The following is a 22151-nucleotide window of genomic DNA, read 5'->3' on the forward strand; positions in this document are numbered from 1 at the left end:
TGTTTTTTGTTGGTTTTTTTTTAAAAAAAAAGCACCTTTGCCATGTGTGTTATTCCCTCTGACAAGGGGGAGGAACTTCGTGATAGATGGCTCTTGGAAGCAGGATTCAGGAGCATAGAAGGAAACTTCACATCTTGCCTACACAGAGCAACCTTGCTGCAGTGCCCTCTGTTTTATGTAGGATCAAACACCCGACGTAGTCAATGTTTACAACTCAGAAGCCCCCATGGGACCTACAGGTAACAGTGAGGAAGCAGTAATTACAGGAGGATAATTAAGTCTGGATAGGAAAGACGATCATTATTGTTTTCCTTGAACTTTGAATAGAACCTGCTTACACAGGTTAGTATGCCTTGGTATAAAGTGCAAGGCAGACCTGTTTTATTTCCATCTGTGAACCTGTCAGTCGTAACCTTCCGAAGCCCTGATTACAGGTGACTCACAACTTTGAGTCTGTCTCCCTACATCCTCCATACCTGGGGGGTATTCCTAAAACACAAAGGCAGGGAAGGTCCTGTGGAAGACCTCCACAGCCCGTTTTCCTGGTCATTCCATCTGTTTGCCTGGACATTCGGAAGCTAACATTATGTGGCAGCTGCCATACTATATAAAACCCGCCCTTAAACAAGAAAATCATGAAATGTGCAGGCAAATGGTGGAATCTAGATCACCCATCCTGGGTGAGGTATCCCAGAATCAGAAAGACACATATGGTATATACTCACTTATAAGTGGATACTAGACCTAAAAGATAGGATGAACATACTAAAATCTGTACACCTAAAGAAGCTAAACAAGAAGGACCCTGGGTAAGAAAGACAAATGGGATGGACATTGGAAGTAGGAGAAAACAAGAAACAGGACAGGAGCCTACCATAGAGGGCCTCTGAAAGATTCTACCTAGCAGAGTACCAAAGCAGATGCTGAGACTCATAACCAAACCTTGGGCAGAGTGCAGGGAATCATATGAAAGAAGGGGGAGTCAGTATGACCTGGAGAGGACAGGAGCTCCACAAGGACCAAATATATCTGGGCCCAGGGGTATTTTCTGAGACTGGTTCTCCAACCAAGAATCAGACATGGATATAACCTAGAACTCCTGCTCAGACATAGCCCATGGCAGTTCAGTATCCAAGTGGGTTCCCTAGTAAGGGGAACAGGGACTGTCTCTGACATGAACTCAGTGGCTGGCTCTTTGACAACCTCCTCCCCTGAGGGAGGAGCAGCCTTGGTAGGCCACAGAGGAGGACATTGCAGCCAGTCCTGATGAGAGCTGATAAGCTAGGGTCAGATGGACCTCCCCTATCAGTGGGCAGGGAGGAGGTGAGGGTGGGATTGGGAGGGAATGAGGGAGGGTGCTACAGCTGGGATACAAAGTAAAATAAACTGTAATCAATATAAAAAATAAAAATTAAATTAATAAAACCCACCCTTCCCATCCTTTTTGGCACCTCTTGGATCTTTATGGCTATTCTCTGTGAGAGTTATCATTCCCAATCAATGTCTTTACTGAGGGCTTTGTCTGATGCTCAGGCTGCCTGCCATCCAAGAGAAATAAGTCACCATATAAATAACTAGAATGCCAACAAGATTACAATAATGCAAAACACGGGCATATGTGGAAGAGTTTAAGCCTTCACTGATGGGGGAGACAGGACAAAAGGCTTCTTTGGAGATGCTGTACTGGACTGGGACTTGTCAGATGGGAATGACCGAGGGCTGCTCCCAACCCAGTGGTATGTCTGAGAGAACAAATCAGAAATGCTGCAAAAGAAGCTGTGAATTCCCTGAGTTGGGTGACTGGGATTCTGCATAAAAAGGATTTGATAAAAAGAAAATGTGTCTATGAAGTTCTACATAAAAGAAAAAGCATGCTATTTCTAATACACTCCTTTGATCTACAGAAAGTCACTACATAAATACCAAATATTACTTCTATTCAAGTCAGTATTTTAAATGGCAATACTTCAGAATATTTCCAAGATAGAAACATTCTAAGAAGTCCAATGTATTCCACATGGATAATCAAGTCAAAGAATGGCAAGATTCTTACAAGGGAAAAAGAAAAAAAAATTCCATGGAGATGTACAAGACCTTCAATTATTTATTGTAGATCCATGCTCTTGGAAGCCAGGAACTCTTGTACACTGAACTCTTTTTGCACTGTAAACCCAATCCATGGTTCACTTCCAGCTCATGAGAACTATTTCATTAGATCAGCAGAAATGGGAAGTTTTAAATGTCAAGAGATATGTTGTTTCCTGCTCATATGGGACTTTAAAGTTTAATTGCAGAGCCCCATGACTTTATATTTGAGGCAATGAAGTCCAGCCAGTGGGTGACCAGCTCACTAAATGTCAGACAGACAGTGGAAGTGGAGAAAAAGAACTTGCCGCAGGCAACACAGGAAGGTGACTGGTAGCGCCAGTGCAGGAGCACAAGCAAGCCTCAAGCCCCAAACTTGCACACAGCCCAGCTGTCATGGAAAATTAACACTGGTGCTCACAAGCAGGAACAATGTCGGAGATGCCAGGCTTCACAGACAGAAAGTAAAGGGGTCATAAGCACACAAAAGTGAAAAGAAATGTACACGTTACCTGGATTTCTGTACTGTTACACAGGAACAGGAATTTCTGGATGTCTTGAAAGAGAACTTAAATATCATGCAAATTGCTAATATTATATACTTGAAGGGAAGAGGCTATCTTTGCGATCTTTTCCTTGGCTTCTTAGAGCGTTAAGAAAATTGGGGACACTGTGCACTTCAGATGCAAGGTCCAGAGGCCCCCAGGAGGCAAGCGACCTGAATGCTTCCTCCCTGAGGACTAGCTGTGATGGTACCGGAAGGTGCCATTCAAGCTTCCGGAGGAGGGAACCAATCAACAACTCTCTCCAGCTGTGATGCTTACAAATCACAACAACCAGCAACACACGATAACCCTGGGTACAATGGCGGCACACATGCCTTGATGGTAACCAACAACTCTCTAGTTGCCGCAAAACACACTTTGTTCTTTCACCCACAGATAAGGGTAGTTTTCGCTCTCATCAAGGAACCTTCTCTCTGCAATTTGGAGGCCACTATAGAAAACCACAATTGACGGTTCTTTGATCACTCACTCCCGGTAATGTGGCCTTGCCAGGCCACGGAGGAAGAAGATCCAGGCAGTCCCGATGAGACTTGACAAGCTTATGGGCAGATGGCAAAGGTGGAGAACTCCCCCTTTCAGTGGACTAGGGGAAGAGGTTGGGGGAGGAAAGTAGTAGGGAGGGGAGGGACTGGGGAGAGTTGAGGGAAAGGGCTTCAATCGGGATATATAATGACGCAATTGTGAAGAAAAAAATTAAAATTAAAACAGAATGTAAAAGTTGACCGATCAGATGAGCTGTTACTACTGATCAAACCATTTAATTAAAATATGCTTAGTTCACATATTTGAGAAATAAAAGAGAATGTGAACATTGAAAAAAGAAAAAGAAAACCACAACTAATCAAAATGCTGACTGTGGATCCCACTTCCAATGCATACATCTAAAAAATAACTCCCCCATCTAAAGTTTAGGGAACACTGAAGAAGAGAGAAAGAAAAGATTCTGACAATCAGAGGATCAGGGAGTTTGCTGTGAGGCTCTCCTAGTAATGTCACAAGCTACGATCATAAAGTCTCACCAACATGACTGCCTAAACAGGAGCTGGAAAACACTGATAGATAAGCTAACATCGATGGGAAAGCCCATGAAGCCTACACTACACAAAGAACTATAATAGTCATCTTCTTCTTCACCCTCCTCCTCTTCCTCCTCTATGTTTGTTTGTTTGTTTGATACAAGATTTCTCTGTCTAGCCCTGGCCATCTCAAATTTACTTTGTAGACAAGGCTGACCTTAAACTCAAGATTTTCCTGCCTCTGCCTCCCAAATATTGAGATTAAAAGTGTGCACCACCGCCCAGCATGAGATTTGATCTTCTACAGGGAGGAGCATACCTACTGGTTATCCAATATCAATGATTTGCCCTGAAAATGTACCAGTAACATATATACATATATATGTGTGTGTGTGTGTGTGTGTGTGTGTGTGTGTGTGTGTGTATAGCAGAGTATTTCAGGAATATATAAATATATGTATATACGTATATGCATACATATATCTAAAACAACCATTAATGAAAAAAAGAGGCCAAGAATTTGAAGGAGGGCTAGATGGGAAGGTATGGAGGGAGAAAGAGGAAAGAGAAATTATGTAGTTAGGTTTTAATCTCAAAAACAGAAAAAAATATTAAAAGATATATTTTAATGTTCACCCCAAATCCTACTTCTCAAGCATGTAAAACACATTGCTATTTAATAATTTTGAATAGTCACAGATATACCTGTTGATTGGAAGCAATTATTCTAAAGGGGAGCAAAAATGGAGGTATAACACAGAAGCTCTGGGTTCACCTCAAGCATGGGAAATAAATAAATCAAAACTCAAGCACAGGTAACTGGACAATCCTGGATTTAAGAATTCTTATGTGTAAGGTTTACAAAAGATTGGGATTTTATATCTAATATTCATTTAGCCTAACAACCCATTTTTGTGGTAACTATTCATAAATACACTAAAATAGGTCATTTTTAACCTAAGTTTTCCTCTGTATCCTCTTATCAAAGGACAACAAGGATAGAGATGGGAATACAGAGCAGGAGACACAGAATTACATCATGTTTAAGCTAATACTTTCCATCTAAATCCCTAGTTTGCACATAACAATGGCTGTATTCTAGCGCTTTTCTTATTTTTCATTCTTTCATGAGAAACAACACACATTTAGTCTACTTTTAACTATGTATACTATGTTAGAATTGGACTTCAGGTATATTTCTAAGCCTTCTATTATGACAACCCATAAAGGGTCAAAATGTCATAGTAGCCTGGGAGAACACTAAAGGTACCTGTTGGGGCATCACATTTAGGCATTCTCTGGAAGCCAGGAGTCTCTAAACTGGGCATGCCCACTGGAGACAGGAAGCTGGGAGACTTCTCTGTGGAGCGCTTATAGAGATCTTGATATCTAGAAAGATGAGGCTTCTAAGTCAGCTGATCTTTCCCTGAGCCAGTCCAGTGTAGCTATCATCATCTCAGCCCCAAGCTGTACTGTCTGGACCATTTCAAGGACTCTCAAAAGGAATGCCAATCCTATCCTAGAGCATTATCTCCCCTCGCCAGGGTTCTTAACATTCTATCGTCGGTTAGTAACTACTTCACACAAACCCCACTCACAGTCCTGGACACCAATTCAACATCTGTAGGCTCTTAACTGACCCTGTGTCACCCAGCTTTGTGAAATGACAGGAAGAGTGGCATGCCACGACATACACAACAGGTTTTTACATAAGGACAAGATAAACATCTGGATTTCCTCTCCTAACCGTCTTTATGACAATAGCTGGAACGTTATTTTGATCACAATCCCTTATTAAGATGTTAAATCCCTTGTAGGAATCAAGTATTAATATTTGTCTAATCCGCCCAAGTTGCCGTAACAAAATGCCTAAGACAGTTACTTCACAAACGAGTGGAATTTCCTGCTTAGAGGTTTTGAGGAGGGGGACCCACAGGCAGGCACCTGCCTGCTGAGGGCTCACCTTCTGCCTCTCTCATGGCACCTCCTACTCATCTCCACATGGCTGCGGGGCAGGAGGCATGCTTTTTCGATCTCTTTTGTGAAGGCACCAATACATGGGGCAGGGCACCAAAGGCCCCACTCCTTGACACGACCGCATTTGTTTTTCTAACCCATCCATTGGAAAGGGTACCAAGAGGCAGACCATCAAAAATCAATACATGATAGTTAATAGTTTGCATATAACAAATGACCCCTTGTAAAAACAAAAAGCTTGTCTTTACCAAAAAGAGTCAAGGACAGCTGTACAGGTACATACTGGGGGCCACAGTGTAGACACAAGGTGAACCCAAACCAAGGACTGAGGGACAGACAAAACCCAGAGCAAAGAAAGTACCAGTCCCCAGTCATGGAAACCTCAAAGAAGACAGGGGGACAAAACTGCAGGAGATAGATCAGATGTCAAAGTTATGGTAGAGTCTACAAAGATGTCCACAAAGATGAACAACTGCCACTTTCAAGATTCAAGAAAAGCCAAGAAAACGACCAGACACAAGACTAAATCAAGACCAGTGAATCGTGCTGTTGTCATAGGGTAAACAGCCTCCTGAACTCCTTATTCACATCGCTGTGAATCTCTGAGGCTGTCAGCCCCTTCAGGCAGCTCAAGACACTCAGCAGCACTTACTCCTGGGAGATTTCTCTATGTGCTGTACCAAGGTAAGTACTAATCCTCTAGGAGGTGAGAAGCAAATTGGCCCCTGTTTTTATGTGGCCTGAAGTCTTGGTTCTTCATAGCCTAAGAGCTACAACAAACAGAACCCCGCTAGGTTTTGGCCAGCTGTGACTATCTATAAAAGTACTACTGTCGAACAAAAAGCCCAGAAAACATTCTTGTCAACATGCTGCCCTTCAGAGAAAGAATCCAGAGCAGTGGGCACTCAGACTCTTATCCAAATGTTAAGAGACAGAAAAGAAAAAATTGATCCCCACTCAAGTGAGTCCTTCTTTATAGCAAGACCACGTGAAATCAACACTTAGAGCAGTATACCTATTTCTACAATATAGTTCTTTATAAGAGCAATGCATCACAGGCATTGTAGAAAATTTTGATCGAGGGCTGAGGACATGGTTCAGTGGCTAAGAACATCTGCTCTGCACGCATGAGGACCCAAGTTTGCTTCCCTGGCACTCATGTAAACAGTCAGGAATGACAGCATGCGTTTGCTGTGTAAATGCAGGCAGATCATGCCTTGCTTAAAGAACAGGCTTCCAGTCACTGAGAGACCCTGTCTCAAAGCAATAAGCCAAGGAGTGACAGAGGAGGACACCCAGTGTCCTGCTCTGCCTTCTATATGCACACACAGGGCACAGAAGCATGTGCACACCACACATACACACACACACACACACACACACACACACACAGAGAGAGAGAGGCGTACACATACTCATACACTAATGCTAAAGTTTTTAAAAGACTAATAGTCATTGCTAATATTTTAAAGGTTTTTCTATAGAGTGATAGGTGACCAGACAAGGTAATTTTAGATAAACTTACTCAATTGCATACCTTTAAAAATAGCACCATACCAACGCTCCTCTTTTCTTTGCATTGAACATTTTCATTAAAAAGGAGAGCTTAGAGATACCACCCGGTTATGCTATTAGCTGCTAGGGACAGACTTGAAAACTATATCCCATAAGCACACTAGGAATTGCTTTTTCAAGTACACTTATCTTTAATCTTCCATTCTGGCTTTAATCTTATTCTTTTCCTTCCCATTCAGGCTGTCCTTTAAGTTGATCCTATAGAGTCGCGTGAACAGTGTGGCCTTACCCTAAGTGTGGCCCATTATCTGCACACATCTGCAATGGCGTTAAACATGACCATGTCCAAACTACTTCCTGGAAGAGGCTATTTGTCTGCTCAGAAGTGCCTACTGATCTCTGCTTTGCTTGCTGCTTGGCCCACTTCCCATTCCCAGCAAAAGGTTGCAAATAGGGAAGAAACTGGGACATGTCAATTAATAGGGCTTTCTGAAAGATTTAAAAAACACATTTTCTGTAACATTTTAACAAACCTATTTTCCAATCCACTCTCTAATCCTAATTTCTCTCTTTCCAAAATAAGTCATTATTTATCATCATCTGTTTGCTCTTAAAACTGATACTCTTATGTCACACACAAGGACACAGTCTGATGCGATGGCCCAAGGATGTTTCCTGAAGCTTGTTTCCTGACAGGAGCCCTGCAGGGCACAAGCTGATGCCTCACAAATGTTCACAGGAACCAAGTGTCCCTCTTGAACACACACACACACACACACACACACACACACACACACACTTGGGTGAAGGTCATCTGGCCTCGGTGATTTATCTGTATCTAGTCTGCTGATCAGGTCTGGAGTCTTCTGAGCACATGCTGCTTCTTGATCTATTATCTCCAGTGTGTGGACTGCTGAAGAGAGCCCACGTGCAGAAATCTTACTCAGCAGAAACAGAAGCGAAGAATTCATTTACACTCTATTTTGTCTCTCTTGGCCTCTGAATACATGTTTGGTATACAAAAGTCCACCAGTCCCTCACTGCACAGCACTCAACTCTCTATCGCAATGACCTTTCACAAATTCATTTCTGGTCATCTCATATCTATTGTACAAAGAATATATCACCCTTTTTGGTGATATATTGTAATAATAACTTAATAAGCCAGCCCTTCAATAATAATAGTCCCTTTATTACATGTATTTGGGCATTCTCTTATTTACTTGTCACCTACATATTCAGTGTTTTAAATCACTCTGGTCTAAGACCTTTATTTTTCCTACTACATTTGGGTACCTATAAGGTAATTTCCATAGACTGCATTTTCTCAAGTTTCACTTGATTTTCAAGTATTTCCTTTATTCCCCCCACTGTGTGAGCCCTGCATTCCCTTTTATGGGATGGTTATGTACTTGACCTCCTTCTTTGGCATGCCCTCTCCCATGCCGAATAAGAACTGCTTTTCATTACATACTACAATCTGTGTTTTATTTAGGAATCAATAAGTGAGCAGCTCCTGAATGAAGGGATGGTACCAACAGCTACCAGCCATGGGGCACTTCCCAGGGACCACACCCCACAGTGAAGTGCATTACAACATCTGGTTCAGCTGCTAGGCCGTAACCATCAGCAGCGCCTGGCGCAGAGCCGCTGCCACCAGAATGTCAATAAACACCTCACAAACAAACTTGCATGAAATACGCTCATTTTCCATCCTTGCAAGGAAATCGAAAGGTAGAGTGGTCCGATCACTTCCTGAAGTCTCACAGCGAAGACCTGAATCTAAAGCCCCCACTATTAACTAAGTAATAGGACTTGTAGAGTCAATATGCACCTACATTAATGCAAACAAAATTAACCTCATAAATCTCATTAAACACTATTATCCCAAGTAAACAGACTGGGCCATGATTTGCCAAGAAAGTATCTGCAAGTGATGGGTCCTTAAGAAATAGATAGGCAGAAATCTGTCAGCTATCTTTCACCAGTGTCTTCCGCTGCCTCTCTCCAAGACTTTTCAACGCTGAATATTTTTTTCCCTATAGAAATTCTGGGTTGATTTGAGTCATAGGAATAACAGAACTGAAAAAGAAGTCGGTCATCGTTTCACTGTAAATTGTGTGCAGAGCCAGTGAGGAGTTTCTACTTATGAAGAAGAAAATGTGCGTCCTTTCTCAGGCATCCCTGGCATGCTCCCTGATCTTTCTGAAACACTCCGGTGAGCATTCCATTCTTTAGGGTCTGACTACTCATATCTTTATCACCTCGTGAAAACAGTGGTTCCTTAAAGCCATTATTAGCTTTCTCCTTAAGTCTCCATCAGCCACGCTTTAGTGGAAGCTAAGTGACACTTAACAGACAACAGTGCCTGTCCGCAATGGTACATAATGTCCTGGAGCTACGGGTTGAACTATCAAAAGAGGTACAAAAATCAGAGACCAGCAAACAGAAACCATGTAAGTCGTGAAGGTGGGAATTTAAAAAGGGACCGGGGACAAGAAATACAGATGAGGTAAGGGAAGAATTCAGAAACTATCTTTTTTTGAGCACTATGATTCACCTTGGAAAAAAAATCAAACAGAAGGCCTCAATTACTCCACCTGGAGAATGGGAGTGAAAAAGTATTACTTCCTCACAGATATTTCAACACATCACCTAAACTATACCGTACGAGACAATATATGCTATCATTTTTATTTGTCATACACACCTAGGATGAGTCCCATTATTCGTTTCACATCACAAACGTACACCTTACAAAGCTTCTCAACAGCTTCACACTGTAGCCCCATGACAACCCTTTTGGGTAGGTCTGGAAACATTTCTAATATCTTTAACCCGTACAGTACTATTCATAGCAGGCTTTGTGTGCCTACAAGCTTGGAAGGCTACTGTGCATTCCCAGGACCAGAGTGCTGTAAACTGCTGTTTAAGCAAGGACGCCTCTTTTAAGTCCCCCTTCAGTTAGCTGCCTTTGGATGAGGTGCAAAATAAAACCAAAAAGGTGTAGATGTTTTGCATTCAAATAGGTCTAACATCAATGTACATTAAACTGTTTCATGGATGACTGCACAAATACCTTTTGCAAACTTGGTACACGTGAGCTGTCTCGAGAAATCGACACAGATTCAGATTTTTTTAACAGCTACTTAAGAGTTCCCGTCTCTTGGAAGAAAATGTAATGGCTTTAAGTAAGTTGCTCTGGTATCTCCCAGACACTGCTGCCCAGAGCTGCCCAGAGCAGAGCACATGAAACCACGGGCCAATTTAACAAGAAACACTTCCTGCAGGAGAACCTGAAGTCCCTCTCTTCCCACAGAGAAAACTGAAGTTTGGAAGTCACACCTTGGGTAGCTTACCAAAGGGGCACACCTACAATTCTCTTCGTCCTGTGCTCTGGGTGGTCAGTGCCGGGTCACCAAATCGCTAACACAAATCGCTGCTCTTTTCCCCAGCGCCTCCAAGTTAAAACAAGTCCTTGTTCCCAAGAATGGCAAGTTCATTGTCGTCCTAGCGATACCCGTGTCCATCCCGAATAAAAAACTATGCCCAAGCATCAAGTTTTGAGCCACGGGACCGGACAGGTGACAGTAAGAGGAGTTCCGTGGCGGGATCAAAATGAGTCACACAGACTAACAAATAGGGTGCTGTTGAAATTAAATGCTCAGTCAAATAGGAACCGACCCAACCACTGTAACCTGAGAAGAGAGCAAAAATCAAGTCTAGGTGCCGTCCCCACTTTCTCGGCAGTGCCCACCCGGGGTCGCCGGGGTGGGTGGTCGCAGGGCCCAGCAGCAGGGCGGTGCCCTAGCCGGCCGCACCTCCCACAGCCGCCTCGGGTGGGCAAAGCCGGGCAGCAGCAACACGTGGGGCGCGGTCGCTCAGCCGCGGGGAAACTCACTCCAGCGGGAGTTCGGTGTGCGGGCCGCCCGCAGCCGGGGAAGCTCCCCCAGCCTTGAACTTGCAGCTCCTGACATCTGCATCCCTCCGCGGCGCGTGCGGGGCGCACTCCCGACCTGCCTGCTGCGCTCAGCTCTCTCTGCCCACCGCGGAGCTCAGTGGCCGCGATTCCCGCCCCGCAGGACAGTCCCGGCCGGGGCTGGCACGCCCGGTCGCCCGCACCCGGCGCTTCCTTTTGTACCCCCCCCCCCACAACCCCCAGCCCGGACTGTCCCCCAAACCCCCATACTCACCCGGGCTGCACGCGTCCCTGCCGCCAGAGGCAGCCCGTTGCCCCATCCCAGGAATACTGCGGCGACCCCCGCCTGTGCAATGCGGAGCGCCGCCTGTGCGCGCGGCCCGAGCCGGGAGCGCAGGAGGGGAAGGAGGGCGAGAGCGCGGCGGGTGGGAGGCGTGGGGCGGTGGAGGGGGAGCCACGCCCACCCGCGCCCGGCCTCGAGGGTCGCGGGGCCAATCAGCACGCGCAGGAGGAGCCGAGCCCTCTGCGGGACGCGTTCATTGGCCTGGCGCGCGCCGCCCAACTCTCGGAGACCCGCCCCTCCACCCCACCCCTGTGGTCAAGTCTGCAAACTCAGGCAGAGGACCGCGGCTCACAGGTGGCGGAAAAGGGGGGCACTCGGGACCTGTCCGGGAAGCCGGTTCCCACGGAGCATCCACGGCCATCTGTTTGCTCAGGTTGCTGGTCCTTTCCTGTGCGCCCCCACCCCACCCCGCCTACCGCTAGCCGCGCTGTTCGCCGTGGCCAGCAGCCACACGTCCCGACCACTGCTGAGCGACAGCGCCCCAGGCCAGATCTCCCACCCAACCGTTCTTTGGGGTGAAACTCGCTGGGCATAAAGGCCAGGCTCCACACCCGAAGCCACTTGACTTTCACAATGGAGAAGATGGGCTGTGGGCTGGACGGTGGAAAATAGTCAGGACTTGGACTGGACACAGAAATCAGGATGTTGGGGTGTGGGGTGGTGAGGGAAATGCGAGTAAAATTCTACAGTGTCAGACCCTTTCTCTAAGAAACACCCGGCGCAGACACCTCAACTCTGCGTCTCTCTCTCTCTCTCTCTTTCTTCCCCCTCTCTCCTGCCCCTCCTGCCTTTCCCTTTCTTAAGAACTGCCGTTAGTAACTCCTGGATTTCTCAGCCTGGGATCCATCACTACTCCTCTGGACAGTTCCAAAGGAGGGCAGGGAGCTGGGGTACCCAAGGAAGGACTCCATGGGTCCACCCTCAGGCGGGAAGCTGGGGACCAGCCTTCCCCTGGCCTCTGCTTGCTCTGCCTGCGCCTGGCCTGTAGGACTGTTCTCAAGAAAACAGTGTGCCTCCTGAGTCCCTCAAGAGTCCTCTTGAGCTCTCTGTTTCTGGAACTATTATAGGTCTCCTCTGAATCCCACTGCCTCTGTCCTTCCCCACAGCATACTCTCTCCCAACAATTAAAAAAAAAAAAAATGTACTTTTTACATAGCGTCTCCCGTCTTGCCACCAACAGCACCACTTGAAATAACCTATAATAAGATATTTTTGATCAACAGCTTCGGGGCCTCAGCATTTTTTTTCTCAGTTTATGTTTGTGCACAAGCTTTTGCACACTTACACAGTCTTGGGATTCAAGCCCATGAAAATAATGAGTGCCCCTTTTGGCAAACAAGGATTTGCTGCTGTCTTCGGCTTCCCACAGGGCTCAGCATTTGGAATTTGCATCTTCTTCTGATGTCCGTCCTCTCTGCCTTTCTGTATGGGGTTTGAGCACTTAGCCAGAGTCCTCCTTCTTGATTAGTTCTTTTAGTTGTACAGATTTTAGTAGGTGTATCCTATAAGTCTAATATCCACTTATGAGTGAGTATATGCCCTGTGTGTCTTTTTGCTTCTGGGATACCTCACTCAGGATGATCTTTTCCAGTTCCTACCATTTACCTGCAAATTTCATGATTTCCTTGTTTTTAATTGCTGAGTCGTATTCCATTGTGTAGATGTACCACAATTTCTGTATCCATTCCTCAATTGAGGGGCATCTGGGTTGTTTCCAGCTTCTGGCTATCACGAATAAAGCTGCCACAAACATGGTTGAGCAAATGTCCTTGTTGTGTACTTGAGCCTCTTTGGGATATATCCCTATCTTGGGAACTTTAAGTATGTGGGCAGGTTACACCTGTAGATTAAAATATGTGATTAATGACAGTGTGTCAGGTGTTAACAACTGCCACAGCAAAACTTCTGGCTTTGGCAGTTCTCTACTATAAGCCTACTTCACCTTATTGAAAAAAAAAGTATTCAGGACTAGGCCTTTAACTAATAATAGAACCCGTTCCTAGCATCTAAGAAGCCTGGTTTGATGCATATCATCACAAAAATTAATTAATGAATTTAGAAGATATTATGTAAAATCTTAATCTTTGGATTCTAAATAATGTTCAGAGTGGACATGGTAGCTCATGCTCCTAATCCCAACACTCACAAGGCAGAGGTGAGAAGCTCATTATGAGTTCAAAGCCAACTTGATATTACATAGTGAGTGATATTATGTAGCCAGCCAGGCCAACATAAGAAGATGCTGTCTCAAGAATAAAGAGAACAAAAGCAAGACAAGAAAGAAAGAAAGAAAGATAGAAAGAAAGAAAGAAAGAAAGAAAGAAAGAAAGAAAGAAAGAAGAAAAAGAGAAGTTATTGTTGACATTCGGCTATATTATAACACTTGATGAGGCTAGAAGGAGAAAAGTTAAATCCATAGGCTGATTTATGTAATGTATTTCAGAATAAACAAAGGACATGCATGTTAAACTCCAGATTATCTTTATATATTAAAATAATGGATAATTATTAGTTTCATTCTTTGTAGTTTGTTGTACTTTCTAATAAAAATTTAGTATTAGAAAAATGTTGATCAACTACCAATATCCATTACTCCTCAGGCATCAGAGAAGCTAAAAATTCTAAATCCTTCTATTCCACTGTTTGTATCTTACCATCAAGACCCATAATCCTGTTTGTAGAGTAGCTCTAAGATTAGTCCCTTCTTGACCCCTCAACTGACACTGACATCCTCACCTTGTCTGACCAGAATGTACAACAGCCTTTAACCCATTCTACCTAGTGGTCACCATGCTGCCATCTCTCTCTGACCTTCCCTGTGCGAGCCAGCCTCTCATGGTGACCCCCCTTGACCCTCATCCCCTGAGGCAAGGTGGACAGTCACCTATGTCTGAGACATCACAGAAGCATAGGACACCCCTCTACCTCTCTGACAGCAAGTTTCTAGCTCTGCTTCAAGATTCACTTCCAGTGTCACCTTCTTAATCAGAGCTACCAGGGGCAGAATTGGCACCCCTCCTCACCACGCTTCCAGAACAAGCACTTTATTTATTCAATGATTATTAATCCAGATCCTGCTACGTGTCAGGCACGATGAAGGAAGCATATATCGTATTTATTCTCCTGGAGTGTGCCACAGGAGAGACAGACTTTAAATCAAGTCGTCACACAAACAAATAATTTCATACTGAGATAAGCGTGATGGAATCAGGACATCTACATAAAGAAGCCAGGTTTGCTTTGAACGTGTGTCTGTCACATTTCTTAGCGAGCTGTGTTACAGTCTTTCTCTTTATTCAGTTAGCGGCACTTCCGTCTTTCATTACATGCTTCTGTGTATACCCATGTAGACCCTAGAGCTTGGCTCATAGCAGGTGCTCAGAGAAAATGTTAAGTAAATACATGGGAGAATAAATAAAGTTTTAAATGCATACGCCAGATGTATTATAACTCCTGTTTTAACACATTATTGTCCACGGATCCCAGTTCTATGTGGTGAATATTATCATCAGAGCCTTGCCTTGTGCATCTAATCTTAGTTCTTCCTGCATAACCTCTCTGATATCTTTCTACTTGATTCATATTTAGGAGATAGAGTTAATGAATTATTTGTAAGTCATCTAAAGAAATTTGTTCTTTTCTTTCTCATCTGTCTTTTTAAACAAAATTTGCTTTCAACATAAAAATCCAAGGATTGAAATTTGAAAATTGATGAACAAATTAAAAGCACAATCCAAAAAACAAACAACAAACAAACCTTAATTGAACTTTGTCCAAATAAAGGCATTTTTCTTTACAAAATAACCCCATCAAAAGACCAAAAAGGCAAATACAGACTGGGAGAAAATCCTTGTAATTACTCCTGACATTGGATTTGTAGCCAATATGCAAAGAGCTCTAAAAACTCAACAATAAGAAAACAAACAAGCAACTACAGTAAAGGGGCAAAAGAGATGCAGATGCTAAGTAGCACATCAAAGGATGTTCAGTGTCATTAGTGAAATGCTAATAAAACCACCATGTGAGATACACTACACATTTGTTAGCATAACTGTAAGAAAGGTGGAAAAAAAAATCAATGCCAAGTGCTGATGAATGACAACTCATATGTTCCTGCAAAATATAGCCACTATTGATAGTACTCCAAAAACTGAGAGTGAGTCCCTATTGTCAAAGACAACATCTGTACCACTGCTGAACACAAAGAAATGTACCTAGAGCTGTCACCACTATGGATTAGTAGTCATGGTACCAGAAGGTACTCTGTCTGATACCAAAGGATAGAAACCCTTCTATACACAAGAGTGACTTGCCTGTAAGATTCACTGGTTCAAAAGTGGCACAAAACTTGTGGATGCCACTAATCAATATCTCATTTGAGTTAAGGCCCACTTCATGATATAAAACACATACCCAACACCACCTGGGTGGCCAAGAACCAAAGACTAGATAGACCAGGGACCTAGGATAAAGCCAAATAAATTAACTAATCTAGATGAATGTAGCAAAAAAAAAAACAATTCTTCTATACTCATAGATCAGTGCCTTGCTCAGCCATCATCAGAGACTCTTCCTCCTGCAATAGATGTGAACAAATATAGAAATCCATACCCAATCAATATGCAGAGTGAGAAATCTTTGAACACTCAGCCATAAAAGGAAAGTCTTCATCAAATAGCTCCCCTTGGGGCTGAGAGAACTCTTTGGAAGAAGAAGAAGAAGAAGAAGAAGAAGAAGAAGAAGAAGAAGAAGAAGAAGAAGAAGAAGAAGAAGAAGAAGAAGAAGAAGAAAAAGAAGAAGAAGAAGAAGAAGAAGAAGAAGAAATGTCAGAGAGGATGGAGGACACTAAGGAATCAAGTCTTTCTAACCTAACAGTACTGGCACACATATAAACTCACAGCCTAGTAATTTGAATGAAAATGGTCCCCACTGACTAATAGGAAGTGGCATTATTTGAAAGGATTAGGACATGTGGCCTTGTTGGAGTAGGTGCAGCCTTGCTGAGGACGTGTGTCACTGGGGCTGAGCTTTGAGGTTTCAGAAGCTCAAGCTGGTCCAGGGACTCACTCTCTCTTCCTGCTGCTTGCTGATCCAGATATAGAACGCATGGCTCCTTCTCTAGGACTGTGTCTGTCTTCCAGACTCCATGATTCCTGCCATGATGATAATGGCCTAAACTTCTGAACATGTAAGCCCACCCCAATTAAATGTTTTTCTTTATAAGAGTTGCCGTGGTCATGGTGTCTCTTCACAGCAATAAGATACTGACTAAGAGACACAGAGACTAAGGCAGCATGTACAGGGCTTACATGGGTCTGACCAGATAGGGTCCTAGAGAGGAAAGGAGAAGTAAAGAAAGGACCCTATGCCTAACCCAGAAGCTATCTCCAACTGGTAGCCACTTAAAAATAAAAAATTTGCTTTCACCAAGAGAGTCTCACTGTGGAAACAAACCATTCTCATTCTCAAGAGCAGATGGCCAACACAAAACAAACATGGCACCTTTGGAGGTTATTTGTTTCATAATGTTGAGTCAAGGTGATTGGATTTTATTATTTTATTTTCTACCTTACAGGTTCCTTTCATATACATTATAGCTTCTGGTTTGGGTGTTTATAGGATTCCTGAAATTGTGAATACCTGTGTCTGCATTTATGTGCATTTCTTGTGCATTTTCTTTGGCTCTTTTTCTTGTTTAGTTGTTTTTCATAGTCTAACTTGTATTTTTGTTTGTTTGTTTCTTTGTTGTTGTTGTTTTATTATTTCTTAGATGCCTGTTTGTTTTCTAAGACAGTAAAGGTGTGCATCTGGATGGTAGAAAAGGAGGGGAGGAACTGGGAGGAGTAAGGAGAGGGCGAAATGTAATAAGAGTATATATTATGAAAAATAACTATTTTCAATGAAAAACAGTGAAGCTCACCCAAAAATGAAAAATGCTATGGCCACACCAAATATATATATATTATAAAATTATATATATTATAAAATTTGGCAGCTTTATAAAATGCAATATATACCCAATCATGGAACTTATCAATCCCATTTCTGAAAGTCCATCCAAGTGAATGGAAAGTTTATGCTCAGAGAAAACTGTGTACAAATTTTGTAGTAATTTTATCACCAAAATTTTAAAACACCCACAGTTTCTTTAACTTGGAATAAACTATATTGTGCCCACAAAATGGAGCACTACTCCAGAAGAAAAAGAGTGGTCCATTGCCATAAGCAACATTTTTGTATCTCAAATGAAACTAATGTAACTAAAAATGCAACTAAAAGAAAAATGGAGTCAAAGGGCAGAGCATACATAAACACTGGGTAAGAATGGCATAGCTTGAGAGATGGGGCAGTGTTTTTTTTTTTTTTAAGAACAGTTTTATTTATTTATTTTTAATAGTTTATTTTATTTTATGTGCATTAGTGTGAAGGTGTCAGATCCCTTGGAACTGGAGTTACAGACAGTTGTGAGCTGCCGAGTGGGTGCTGGGAATTGAACCCGGGTCCTTTGGAAGAGCAGATGGTGCTCTTAACCACTGAGCCATCTCTCCAGCCCCTGTTTTCACATGTTTGATGCTTTCACAGAAGACCTGAGTTGAGATGCTACCACCCATGTCAGGCAGTCCACAACCAACTGTAACTCCAGATCCAGGGAATCATCCTCTTCTCATCTCCTTCAGTACCTGTGTGTGTGTGCGTGCGTGCACACACACATACAGAAAGAGAGAGAGAGAGAGAGAGAGAGAGAGAGAGAGAGAAAGAGAGAAAGGAGACAAACAGAGGATAAAATCTAAAAGGAGAAAACCAAGGAATAGAAGAGAGGCAAAATAAAGTTCTCAAGATTTCTTGTGTTGATGGAGGCTCTCTGGGGTCTGATAACGAAAAGTTACCTAAGGCGACTGTTTTAACCTTTGTTGTGGGTTTCAAGCCATTGGCACTGAGCTAAACTCCATTTTACCTACTATAGAAATGCATGAGTTAATTGCTTGAAAATTCTACTCAGAGTACGCTCATCTTATACACTGAAATATTACCAATGATGCCTCTAATGCTGGCTCACAGAGTAGATAAGCAATAAATATTAGTTAGATGCATAAACAGATACAAATGAAGACAGGGTTGGGGTTTTACAGGAATAAAACAAAATTTTAAATTCAGATCAGTGTGTCCCCTTCAGAGTAGCTACTTTGGCACACCACATCTTTCCTCCCAGTGACGCTGCCACCATCTCAAAATATGTTCTCCAGTCCCTTTCTACTTATTAAAATATTGCCCTTTCTTTAAGGGAAGTTGTTTCTCTTAAATGAATCATTTTTTTCCCCTCAAGAGACAAACAATAAATTTAACATGTATTAACATTTTACTCATTTTTCGATCTAACAAGTCATGTTTAATGTATCTTCTTGAACCTCTATCAAATATAAGAAGTTTATATAATAGGCACAGGGTACAAATAAAACTCCAGATTTTATGCAAAGCTTGAGAGATTTGAGCTCAAAAAAAAAAAAAAACATCTTATTTCCAGATGTATCAGTAAAAGTAATTTTCCTTTATTGGACACTGATGGTTGACATTAAGCTCTTGAAATATCATTAAAATATTTCTGCTCTAGCCAGTTTGCACAGTCAAGTGACTTTTAAAAAATCATTTACAGCTAAGCTGCTGCAGTGGAATTTATTATAAAAACTCAATTTTCTCTGCCAGTTTTCTACTGGGAAACAGCCAGGCAGGGACCCACCTCAGATGCTTTCAGGCCTCGCTTTATACTTTGTTTCTCTCAAAGAACTTTTTTTTGTTTTTGTTTTTGCATAAGAATGGTGTGCTGGTAAGTTTTATGTCAACTTTACAGGAGGTACAGTCATCTGGGAAGAGAGAACCTCAACTGAGAAAACAATTCCTTGAGAGTGGCAGGAAGGAAGTCTGTTGGTCATTTCTTGACTCATTTCATGCCACCCCTAGGCAAATGGTCCTGAGTTGTGTAAGAAAACAAACAGAGCAGGCAGAGAGAAGCAAGGCTGTGAGTAACAGCTCTCCCTGGTATTTGCTGGGTCCCTGCGTTGAGTTCCTGCCCTGACTTCCCTTCATGACAGACTGTGAGCTGAAGGCTGAAATAAATCCTTTTATCCCCCATATTGCCTTTACCCTGTATTTTAATACAGTGGCAGGAAACAAACTGGGACACACAAATTCCTTCCCATACATACTTTCCACTGTAATTCTTCACGTAAACACACGTGTCTCCCAATGAACATCATCGATAAAAAAAGTACTTGGGAGAAAGGGGAGAAAAGTGCAAGGACATGGGCAGAAATATGTAGGCTAAATAGGGTGTTGCAAAGAATCGCTAGAGAAAAGTCTAAAAGCATTGTTAGCCCCCCTGCCCAAGTTTTCTCAGTACCTGAGATAATCAAGTACTAGTTGAATTATCATCCTCTTTTCCCCCTTTACTCAAAACCAAGGAGGGTAAAAGAATCAAGATTTCATGACATTAGATTATTGTCATCCCATCAACTTCTTCCTTCATCCCCATTACTGATGCCTGTAATTCTACCAGAACAAATATCCTTGATCAGATGGCAAAGAAGGTACTCTGGTTTGAATGTGCCCACAAGTAAGAGAAGTAGGAGAGAAAAGGGGGCGGGTGGACTCCCATGGGTTTTCTTCTGGCCTTCGTATATGTTTAGGGTTGTGCTGGAAGGATGGTTCAGAGGTTTAAAAAGTGCTTGCTTCTCTTTCACAAGACTCAGGTCTAGTTCCCATCACCCACCAAAGGGCTCCCAATTGCTTCTTACTCATTCCAGGTGACCCAATACCCAATATCTTCTTTTGGTCTTCATGGGTTCCTGAATATATGTAACATTCACAAACACAGACACAAACACATAAGCATAGCTAACATAACTTTTAAAATATCACAGAAGTTAAGCATTCATAGCACCAGAAGATTCTGTGTAAGGTGCTGTGGGAAAAGTCACAAAATAGTACTAATACCAGTTACGTACATGCTACAATACTAACTGCCACATGTGATGAGCTTGTTGATTCAACAGTGGCATAACTGTTATGGAGACAACTTCTTTCTGATCAGAACTGAAGCCTGCTCTACAGGAAGGAACTCATGCCTGGTATATAAACCTGATCAAAATACCACAGGTACGGAGACACAGGCTGAATGGGGGAATCTATGACAGTTGTTTTGTTAACTTGATATGTTGTCAAAATGCCTTCTAAATATGCATGTTTATAGAGACAGACTAAAGCTGCTCTCAGCATTGACCAGTGGCTGACAGCTAATACAAAGACTCATGAGTGATCAAATTACTAAAGATAAATGAGTATTTACTGCTCAACCCTAAACAAACTATATCACCCCTTTCAAGATCCAGGGAATACCATGGAGGAGGCTAGAATCAATGTAAGAGCCGGAGGATGGACTACAGGACTATCAGTGACATCTTCTGGACATAAGATAACTGTTATGATCATGATGTCACAGAGGTCATGCTTACCCACAAAAGACCTACACAATATCAAGCCTAACAATAATCCATCATGGGTGGTGGAGAGGTTCATAATACCCTTCTCCTTAAAGGGCTATTGATAGCTAATGGATTGCCAGGAGGAACGGGATCATTTTCCTCAATGGCGTAGCCAATGATAAGTTGCCCAAACTAAATAACCCCTGGTCTCTGCTTATGTCAGCAACTCCAGGTAAACTCTGAGCTAGAAAAGAAGATATGAAATCAGGAGTGGAGCTAGTTGGATAGAAGAAGGGGTTCAGTGGGAGATGAAAGGGAACGAGAGAGAGAGAGTAAAGAGAAATGATTGTGAAAACTTTAAATACATGTACAGAATTTTTTTTAAAGCCCACATCGTATTCATACATGAAATTATTTTAAAAGACAGAAGCTATGAAAATTACAGAATCATTCAAGTGATTAGTTATGATATCTAAGTGGGCTGAGGAAAGAGAAAAATATCAAAATGGGTTCAAAATGAAGGGTTTCTCCTCATCAGTCCCAAGATTTGCTACACATAGGTGCTACCCTCCCTCCCTTCCTCACATGGTTTCTTTAGCTCGTGTGAAAGTAATTCTGTATTTAGCTTGGTATTTCTGTGGGGGGGATGGACTTTAGAGACTTCTATTCTACCAATGATTTACTGACACCCATCCTAATCTCAAAAGCTGAAACTCACATAATTCCATGTCCTTTTATTATCCAATTCTGGAGTCTATAATGCTTTTCTCTATTGTGTTAAGCATGATAGAAACCAAGAACCCAGATCTTTGTTCTGTAAAACACATGCTTTTGGAAATATTGCCTGCTTTTCAAGGATGCTTTAAGGTTTTCATCTTGTGATGCTTTCTAATGTAAGAGTAATGTCACCATTCTAGTTTGCCAACTATTGCCATAAAACATTGACTAAAGGAACTAGAAATAATAGGGTTTATTTCAGTTTACTCCTTACAGTCTATCATGAAAGGAAGTTCTGGAAGGAACCTGGAGACCATAAGTGAAGCAGAGTCTAGAATCCATGAAACAGTCCTTTCCTATATAATGCCCTCCCAGGAGTATTACCACCCGTTTCTTGGCTGAGCCTTCCCACATCAATCATGAATCAAGAAATTCCCCCATAGACTTATCTTTGGGCCAGTATAATGAAGACACCTTCTCATTTGAGGTTCCCTCTTCTCACGCAACTGTAGCTTATATCAAGTTGACAAAACAAAC

At 42.5% G+C, this 22151-nt stretch overlaps 1 protein-coding gene across 1 annotated transcript in view; it reads right to left on the reverse strand.

Moving 5' to 3' along the window:
* The window catches only part of Lypd6 (LY6/PLAUR domain containing 6), a 143670-nt gene extending 132256 nt beyond the window's left edge, over positions 1-11414 (reverse strand). Inside the window, exon 1 of the mRNA XM_055600993.1 lies at positions 11353-11414. The gene's annotated coding sequence lies outside the window, so the exon portion shown is untranslated. The remainder of the gene's footprint in view (positions 1-11352) is intronic.
* Positions 11415-22151: the final 10737 nt, after the last annotated feature.

Source organism: Psammomys obesus, unplaced genomic scaffold (genome assembly GCF_907164565.1).
Source record: "Psammomys obesus unplaced genomic scaffold, mPsaObe1.curated_primary_1811, whole genome shotgun sequence".
Taxonomy (NCBI): Eukaryota; Metazoa; Chordata; class Mammalia; order Rodentia; family Muridae; genus Psammomys; species Psammomys obesus.